The sequence below is a fragment of the Cebus imitator genome, unplaced genomic scaffold (genome assembly GCF_001604975.1).
Source record: "Cebus imitator isolate Cc_AM_T3 unplaced genomic scaffold, Cebus_imitator-1.0 Scaffold366, whole genome shotgun sequence".
NCBI lineage: Eukaryota > Metazoa > Chordata > Mammalia > Primates > Cebidae > Cebus > Cebus imitator.
Window position 1 is genome coordinate 1,934,154 of NW_016107681.1, and position 8,906 is coordinate 1,943,059.

Here is an 8,906-nt window from a genome sequence, read left to right on the forward strand (position 1 = left end):
AACAACAGTGGCTCTGAAACCAAACTGCCCAGCTTTGCACCCTGGCTTTTCCACATACTGTCTGTCTGACCTTGAGCAAATTACCTAAGCATTCTCAGTTTCCTGACCTCCAAAACAGGGATAATACCCGTCTACTTCTTAGGTTATGTGAGGATTAAATGGTAAATATATATTTAAAAACTTAGAACAGTGTCCAGACCAAAGTAACTTCTTCTTATATGTTGTGGCTACTCTGTTAAACATAAATTATGCCTAGAACCACAGAATGGTTTTTCCAACTAATCAAAATGAAAACAAAAGACTCTTCTGCTTGATGATGGGCATTCAAACTGTTTTTATTTATTTGTTAACTTATTAATTGCTTAGATATGGGGTCTCACTATGTTGTCCTGACTACACTCAAACTCCTGGGATCAAGCAATCCTCCCGCCTCAGCCACCCAAGCACCTGGGACTACAGGAATGTACTACCCACCATACCTGTTCTCAAAATTTTTAATAACAGTAATGTTGCAGGGGAGTCCACAAAATGGACGTGAATGGCCTTGAAGGAAATACAGACCTCAGAAGGGTATTGTTAACAGGAATGCCTTTGAAGGAAGCACATATTAATCCTGGGAAGTTTATAGTTGGCTTTACCACTAGCCTGCTTTACTCATTGTGGCTCCCCGACTTTGCCCTTCCTAAGCCATTGCTCTGCCTAGTTTCAAACACAGATTCAGTCAACACTGGGTTCTAACCTTCTGAAGATTGTCTTGGGGCAAGGAAGTGCATGCATTGACCATAGGCTTCATCCCAGGAATGGCTCCCTGATATTTTATGTCTTGTGGCTAGTCAGATCACTAAGAGGTAAGAACAATCTCTATAAACCAGTAACCCAGCCTGATGTTCTGGCATTAGGTCACAATGAGGGATACTTGGACTACTGTGTGCCAAACACCTGTTCTAAGCCATTCTCAACATTCCTGACGATAGATGCAACCTCCTAGTGATACTGGTTTTACATCTATGGGACTGTGCGATCACAAGAGCAAAAAAGCTCTTGTGTATCTGAAGACCAGTGTGGCCTATAAACCTAGAATTAGCTCAGGACAAAGGAGAGATCTCACCAGCCCAAAGAACCCATCAGAAGGTCAGATAGCTGGGAAGACTTAGCAGGGGAGGCCCTCTCTAGAAAAGGTAGGCTGCTGGACCACACAGCCACAGAAACACAATGAGAAAACAGACAGGTGCCTTACCGAAGATCATAAGGACAATAGTTTTTCACTGAAAACCGAGGTAGTAGTAGGAAAATTGGCAATAGGCCAATTGTCCCTAGAAGAAATCAGGTAAATTCTTCTCCAGAGTGGGCAGAGCTGGTGGTACTCTCCTTCAGGGCAGCACAGCCTCTTTCTGCCACACCTTACTCGGCCAGGGCCAAGTTTGTAGACTGCAGCTGCTGGGTCTCCTGGCAGATGTTCAGCTCCACTGTACCACACTCAGCTACGAACACCTGAACTTGTTTTTACCAAACCTTTCCTTTTTAATCTACTGTCTTTGAAATTTTCTGGCAGGATCAGTTTCAAGATCAGGATCTTCCAAGATCTTCATAAACTAGTTGTGGCTTTTCCTCTCCTGTCAAGTTTGCAGAGAGCTTCAGTTTGCAAATCTTTGGCCAGAAAACCTTGCTGGAGTCCAGTTAGCTATTTATTCAACTCTTAGAGTTTGTCAGCTTTCTTCATAGGCTTCTCCAAATCTTTTAATTTATTTAGTCCAACCTCTGCCTCTGAGACTGTTCTTTTTCCCAATTAACATGACTTGGCAACCATTTTGTATTCCAAATGCTGACAAAAGTATCTCCATTTTCTTCAGAGATGTTCCCTTAAATATGGGTTTCTGAAAACACAGTGGAACCCCTGTGATCTCTCCCAACAACCTGGGTCAGGTCTTGGGCAATTGGTTCACCGCTGCCCTGCTGCAGGTAACATGAAGATAATGCTGCTCATTGCTGTGGGTGACGGTCACGCTGAGCTCAACTGCCACAACCACCTGGTCACCTTCTCACTCCAGGCTGAGCAGGGCTGGATTTTTTTCTTCACCTGCAGCAAGCTTGTCCAGGGGGTCCAGGGTCTCCAACTGGTGAGGCTCCTGGCCTAGAAAGGAGCCCAACCACTTCCAGTCTGGATTCATCTTCTTCTCTTGGTACTTTTATGACACCCACTAGACTGTGGGCAAATGAAAGCTGGAAGGCAGATAGCACAGTGGTTGAGCAATAGGCTCTGGGCCAGACTACCTGTGGTTAAATCCTGCCTCCATTCTAACTCACCTTGGCCCAGTCCTTTCACCTTTCTCAGCACCAGCTTATTCATCTGAAAAACTGGACATACATGCTCATAATCATGACACTACTCAACTCATAGATCATAGTGATGATTAAATGAGACAAACCATGAAAAGCACTTAAGCTATGGCCCAGCACGTGCTAAATGCACAATAGATGTTAGCTAGTTTTATCAACTGTGTCTGAGCTATGCTAGTAACATCTCAAGCTTGCTTCCCAATTTCAGAAAAAACAGATAACTTTAGATTCTAGAATCTCCTTTAATGATCATTCCTCCCTCTAAATAGCTTCTATAGGAATAGGAAGTAAAATGTAGGAATTTGCTCATTTTTTGATATGATGTTCAGTGAGTAGGAGGGGAGATAAAGAAAATGAAGGAGGATCACTCTTTCCTCAACCAAATAAGTAGAGCCATCTTATTTAGGCCCTGGAATTAATTGTTTTAATCACTATACTGCTAAAAAGCAGCCACGGCAGCATTTTAACTTCTTTCTCAGGAAGGACAAGCTGCACAAAGGGGTCATTTCAGAACTAAAACTAATTAACTACCGGCTGCTAGTCTGCATAGTTTCCAATTCTTGGAAGTCTTCTCCACCCACTCTTCGCCCACACATCCTCCTCCTTCCACTTCGTGGTAGACTTGGATATACCAGAGTGAGGGAGCAGGGACTGAACTGGCACAATGAGAACTCTAGGCATCACTGAGGCCTTGAACTCTTTTGGACAAGGGCCTGTTTAAAGCTCTTGCTCTTCAGATACCATTTAGAGGACTCTTCCTCTCTGGAAAGAAGTGCAGTCTTACAGGTTGAGTTACAAGTGCTACTTATTTAGAAAAGGGGAATATCTGTATTACACTCCTGTCGTGTTATTTATCTCTGTAAGCCATTTAGCCATCCTGATGAATAATTTATTCATTGCAATAATAATGAAGCAGGTACTAATCCCTGGGGTATTGGGGTGGGGAGGGACACACATTAGGAATGAGTTTTTAATTAGTGTAAGCTTTCTGCTGAGTGTAAACTCCCCAAGAAGCAGACATTCTCCTCAGGATTTTAGCAATTCTGATGGCTAAATTAGAGATCATAGGAGAAAGCAGATAAAAGTCTGGATTTTGCCAGGAAACCTCAAAAGCTTCCCAATTGTGCACAGTGTCAGGTCAAAGTGAGGGAGACGTGGGTAGAGGCAGCTATTCTGGGATTTTAAATCAACCATTTATTCCTGCTAAAAATTTGTGCCCTGAATATCATAATGAGAAACGTCACGCACAGCCAAATTGAAGGGCATTCTACAATATAACTGGCCTGGAATTCTCAAAGTGTTTAGGGTCAAGAAAGACAGGAAGACTGAGGAATTACCCTGGGTTAACAAAGACTTAAAAAAAAAAAAGAAGAATGACATCTAAATGCATGAACCTGGATTGGAGCAGGGTATGGAAGCAAAGTGCTATAAAAGACATTGAGATAAAATTTGAAAATAGACCATGGACTGGATAATGGTATTGTATCAATGATAAACTTTCTGACTTAAATTCCATGGTGGTTAGGTAGGGGAATTTTCTTCCTTTTTAGAAGCACACGCTACAAAAAAATACTTGCACACACATGTTTATAGCAGCACAATTCACAATTGCAAAAATATAGAACCAGCCCAAATGCCCATCAGTCAACGAGTGGATAAAGTTGTGTATGTATACTACTCAGCCCTAGAAAGGAGCAAATTAATGGTGTTTGCAGCAATGTGGATGGGACTGGAGACAATTATTCTAAGTGAAGTCACTCAGGAATGGAAAACCAAGCATTGTATGTTCTCACTCATAAAAGGGAGCTAAGCTATGGTGCACAGGCATAAGAACGATAGAATGGACTTTGGGGAATCAGAGGGAAGGGTGTGAGAGGGGTAAGAGATAAAAGACTGCAAATTGGGTTCAGTGTATACTACTTAGGTGATGTGTGCACCAAAATCTCACACATTACCACTAAAGAACTTCCTCATGTAATCAAATACTACCTGTCTCCTAAAAACCCAAGGGAAATAATTTTTTTTTTTTAGAAAAAGAAAACATGCACTAAAGTATTTAGGAGTAGCTGGGCACAACATCTCCAACATACTTGCAAATAAGTATGAAAGGTAAACTGGAGTTCTTGTACTATTATTGCAACTTTTCTGTGAGTTTGAAATTATAATCCCCCCAAAATCAATCTCAGATAATTTAGATCAGACTGGCTATTTATTGGCACCCAGTTGCTCGTGGCTACACTTTCCCTGTGTCTAGCAACTGTTATGTCACTTCCTTTTGCCAGGGGTGAACACTCTGACAGAGTTAGTAGCTTTGTTTTTTGTCAGTGATCATTTGTCTCCTCTGCTGGACTGTAAGCTCTTCTAATACAAGAATTTGTTTTATTCATCTTTGTAACTCCTACATCTAGCATAGTACCTAACTTATACTAAGTGCCCTAAAACAATTTGTTGAATAAATAGTATAACGGCTTTTAAGTGACCACTTGGACTTAGGTTTCCAGTTGCAGGGCTTCATGAACAATTTAACCAGCAGCAAATTTCATATTCTTTTTTTATTCTGAAACATAAATTATATACTTTCAGATTTGTTATCTAACTCTTATCCCCCAAAAGGATGTCAACAATTTTTTAAAAGAGGTAATAGCCAAAACAAGGCGGCAAAGGAAAGGAAATCCTATTATTTTATTGCTACACAAGTGATATTGCTGCTGGATTAAGTATTTTAATTTTTCAGGCCTTATGGTTTATATCTTCAAAGGAGGATCTGTGCCGCTTGCTTTTCTGTTGAAAAAATCAATTTTTTAACCATTATATACATTTGGGACTATGCAGAGCTTCAGGATTTAAGATTGTTCTCAACCTGAAGGGTCACAGAGCATGATGGAAGATCGAGTTTGCTTTTCGGTTTTAGTCTCTACTTCTATTCAGCTCTCATTTCACACTTGTGAGTGCTATCAGTGCCTATTACATATAATCTTATTCTTTTGGGCCTTGCTCTCACCATCTCAAAAAAAACCATCTCCTGATGTTCAGAACTTATCTGATGTTCACAGTTATACCTCAGTATTATTACAAGCTGACCAAATGCTCATAGCCAAGCCATTTTTTTTTCCTGTGGGACATAAACAATCTCACAGAATACCAAACACAGATAAAGATACCCTGCGACCATTAGAAAATGAAACAAAACAAGGTCACTTCATAATTTCGTCTAAGCACAGACAAAATCAGAGCTACTATGCCTTTCACAATAGACCCAATCATAGGATTGCCCCACTTCTGACAGCATCTGATCAAGAGCAAATCCCTGCTTCTTTGTTCCCCTCCCCTATCATTCATCCAAAGCCCCAATTCTATAATAGTTTCTTTCTAACAGACTCTTACTAAGACACTGTAAGGTCCCCCATGATGTGTGTTTCCTCTCACTGCAATGAGTAAAAGCCCATGTTGTTGAATTATAGCCATGCTCCTGGTCATCTATGGCTGAAGGACATTGACACACTATTCTGGGGAATATTCTTCCTGACCACACATTCTATCTACAAATATTTGAGGGGTATTTTAGGGTATCCAAAGAGGGTATGTCTAACTCCTTGTTTCATTTAGTCAGAAAGTATCTATTGGTAACATTCATTTATTCATTCCAAAAATATTTATTGAGCATTGACTCCATAGCAGGCACTGAGCTGGGTGCTTTGGATAAAGACACATTTCTCAGTGATGTGTGTTTCCTCAATAAGCTCACATTCTGTTAGGCAGGACTTCAGTACAGTATGATACATTGTATAGGAGAAGTAAGAATCAGGTAGTGGTTTGCAAAAGAAAGAATGATTACTTGGGGAAAACTTGGAATACTTTAAGAAAGAAGAGCTACTTAGCTGATCCTGACAGATTAACAGCGTTGACCCATTGGCCAAGTGAGGAAGGGATATTCTACTCAGAGAGAAGCCACTTGAGGAATGGCTGGGATGCCTGGGAGGAGAAAGTGGACTGTAAAAAAAAGTCTGGAGAGGAAGGCAGGGCCCCCCGATCATGGAGAGCTTAATGGATTTAATCTTTCAGTGGCAAGGAGCTCTCCAGAATTTAGAATTTGTGGGGTGAATCAACACAAATATAAGCTGTGACCCCTGCAATGAGTTTTCATTGCCGTAAAACTCATACATAAAAAACAACCAGAGAGCAACATAAGCAATAGAAAATTGTAGCTCTCCTATCCTCTTGCTCTACCCTAGATATTTCCTGTAAATAATTCCCATACCTATACAGTTCTTCGCCAGAAGGCACCCTCTGGCTATGGGAGCATGCTTGGTTTGCCAGTAGGGTACGCCCGAAGTGTGAAGTGTTAACTTCCACCCCTTCCCTAATAGCAACCCTAAACCAAGTAGGGATGAAAATGAGTGGATACATATCTAAGCATCCTCAGCAATCAGCAGGACATTTCTGAGGCATATTTTACACAATATCTCAGAAGGTGGCCACTGACATTGAGCCCCAGTTGTCCACAGTAGTAATCTTTTCATTTACATCCAGTGTATTGATTTTCCTTCTTTTCTTTTGCCGTGCTTCCTGAGATTATATCCCCTCATCCAATAAACTAATTGTACTCAAATCCTTGCTCAAGGTCCACGTTTTCAAAACCTCATATAAAGGCAAGGGTCAAGTATTAAATTATGTGTTACAGTCTCTTATCAGCTCTAAGAGCTTCTGGAATAACCCATTTTTTTTCTTCCAACCAGCATGCCTCACCCTTCTGCCCCTACCACCTTTGCTCTATATATTGCTCATTACCTTGCTCCTAGTTAGGTACCAGACTAACCTCAGGGTGTTGATGACCCCAGAGGATACTCAGCCTAGAAAGCTCCTACTCCCATGAAAAGCTACTGCTTTTCTCCTAGTCTCATCTGGGTGAGTTAGTTGCCTGCCTTGCAACTTTCAAATAAACTCATCACATTTTAGGGGCACTGAGAACAATGCCAGTCATTGCAGCTTCCCAAACATTCATAAATATAACAGCTGGGGCTTGGTAAACACATTTTTTTTCCAGCTAGGGGTCACATGGAGTTCTCTGAGTAATGATAGCCTTAGTGCTGAGCTTGACCATAAACTTTTTCATCTAAGTATCCAGGGCATGTACCTACTCAGAACATTTGAGCCTATTTCTCTGAAGCAAATATTAATGAGCTGGATATCTATTCTTGAGTCAGCTCACATTCTAATTATTATTAGCTGCTTACATCACTAAACTTGTATTTAGCATGACACCTGTTGCAAAGAGGATCATGTTTCTTTATGCCTGTAATAACAATTTAAATCTCTAGGATCAGTCACAATTTGACATTGAATTTATTTCTATTACAACATTGACTAGAAAAATCTTTTTGACATGGTGGGTTAGAGTAAAAAGCAAAACCAAAAACAGAAATTGGAGTGTGATACCTTTTTAATAATTGACTAAAGCTAGTAAGAACTTTGAGAGTAGATATTAGAACATGGAATTTAGTAAGTTAGCAGGTTATGAAATCAACATTTAAAAATCAGTGAGGATGGTGGTTAAATGGGTATATACTTTTGACCAAAACTCATTGAACTGTGTACTTAAAATTTGTGCCTGTTGATGCAGGTAGATTAGACCTTAATAAAGCTGATTAAAATTCACATGTACAAGCAATGACAAGTTAGAAAATATAATGAAAGAGAAGACGTCATTTAAAATGGCAAAACATAAACCAAAATTAGTAAAATACAATACCTAAGTGAAAACTTAGTTTAAAAAGTTTCAAAACTTACATGAGAAAAACTAAAACACATTGCTGAAATATACAAAATTACACATGAACAAATACAAAGACATAACATGTTCTAAGTTAGGAAGATTCATTATCATGAGGGTGTCAATTCTTACAAATTTGCATACTGACCAAATATTTAACAGTATTAAATAATTATTAATTTTATGTGATAAAGATATTACAATTATATTTTTAAATGTTTAATCTTTTAGAGATAGGTCTTCAAGTATTTATGAATAAAATAATATTGTTATCTGGGGTTTGTTTCAAAAGAATCCTGTGGTAGGGAGAGAAGGGAAGTAGGTGAGAATATAGTGGATCAAGATGGTCATGTGTTTATAACTGTTGAAACTAAGTAATAGTACCAAAGAGTTTATTATTCTGCTCTCCTTAGTTCTCCATATGATTTAAATTTTTCATACTAAAAATTAAAGCATAATCTGTTTTTAAAGTATATTTAGAGACATAATTAATAATTTTCTATTTTTCACCTTGTTGATCAAACAAATAAAACCTCAAATATAAATCAGTATCTTCCAAAGCCAAAACAAAAAGAAAGAAAGGAGGTGGAAGGAAGAAAGGAAGGAAGGAAGGAAAACATATATTGACAAATAAGGTTAGAAAATATTACAGACTTTTTTTTCCTTTCATAGATTCACAGTATGTATTAGCCAGTATTTTCTTTTTTTTTTTGGGGGGGGGGGGTGTCAGAGCCTTATTCTGTCATCCAGGCTGGAGTGCAGTGGTATGATCTCAGCTCACTGCAACCTCTGCCTCTTG

General features: G+C 39.3%; 1 pseudogene; it reads right to left on the minus strand.

The window, feature by feature from the left end:
- Positions 1 to 444: 444 nt before the first annotated feature.
- On the minus strand, positions 445 to 2,168 carry LOC108288142 (annotated as a pseudogene).
- Between the last annotated feature and the right edge of the window lie 6,738 nt (positions 2,169 to 8,906).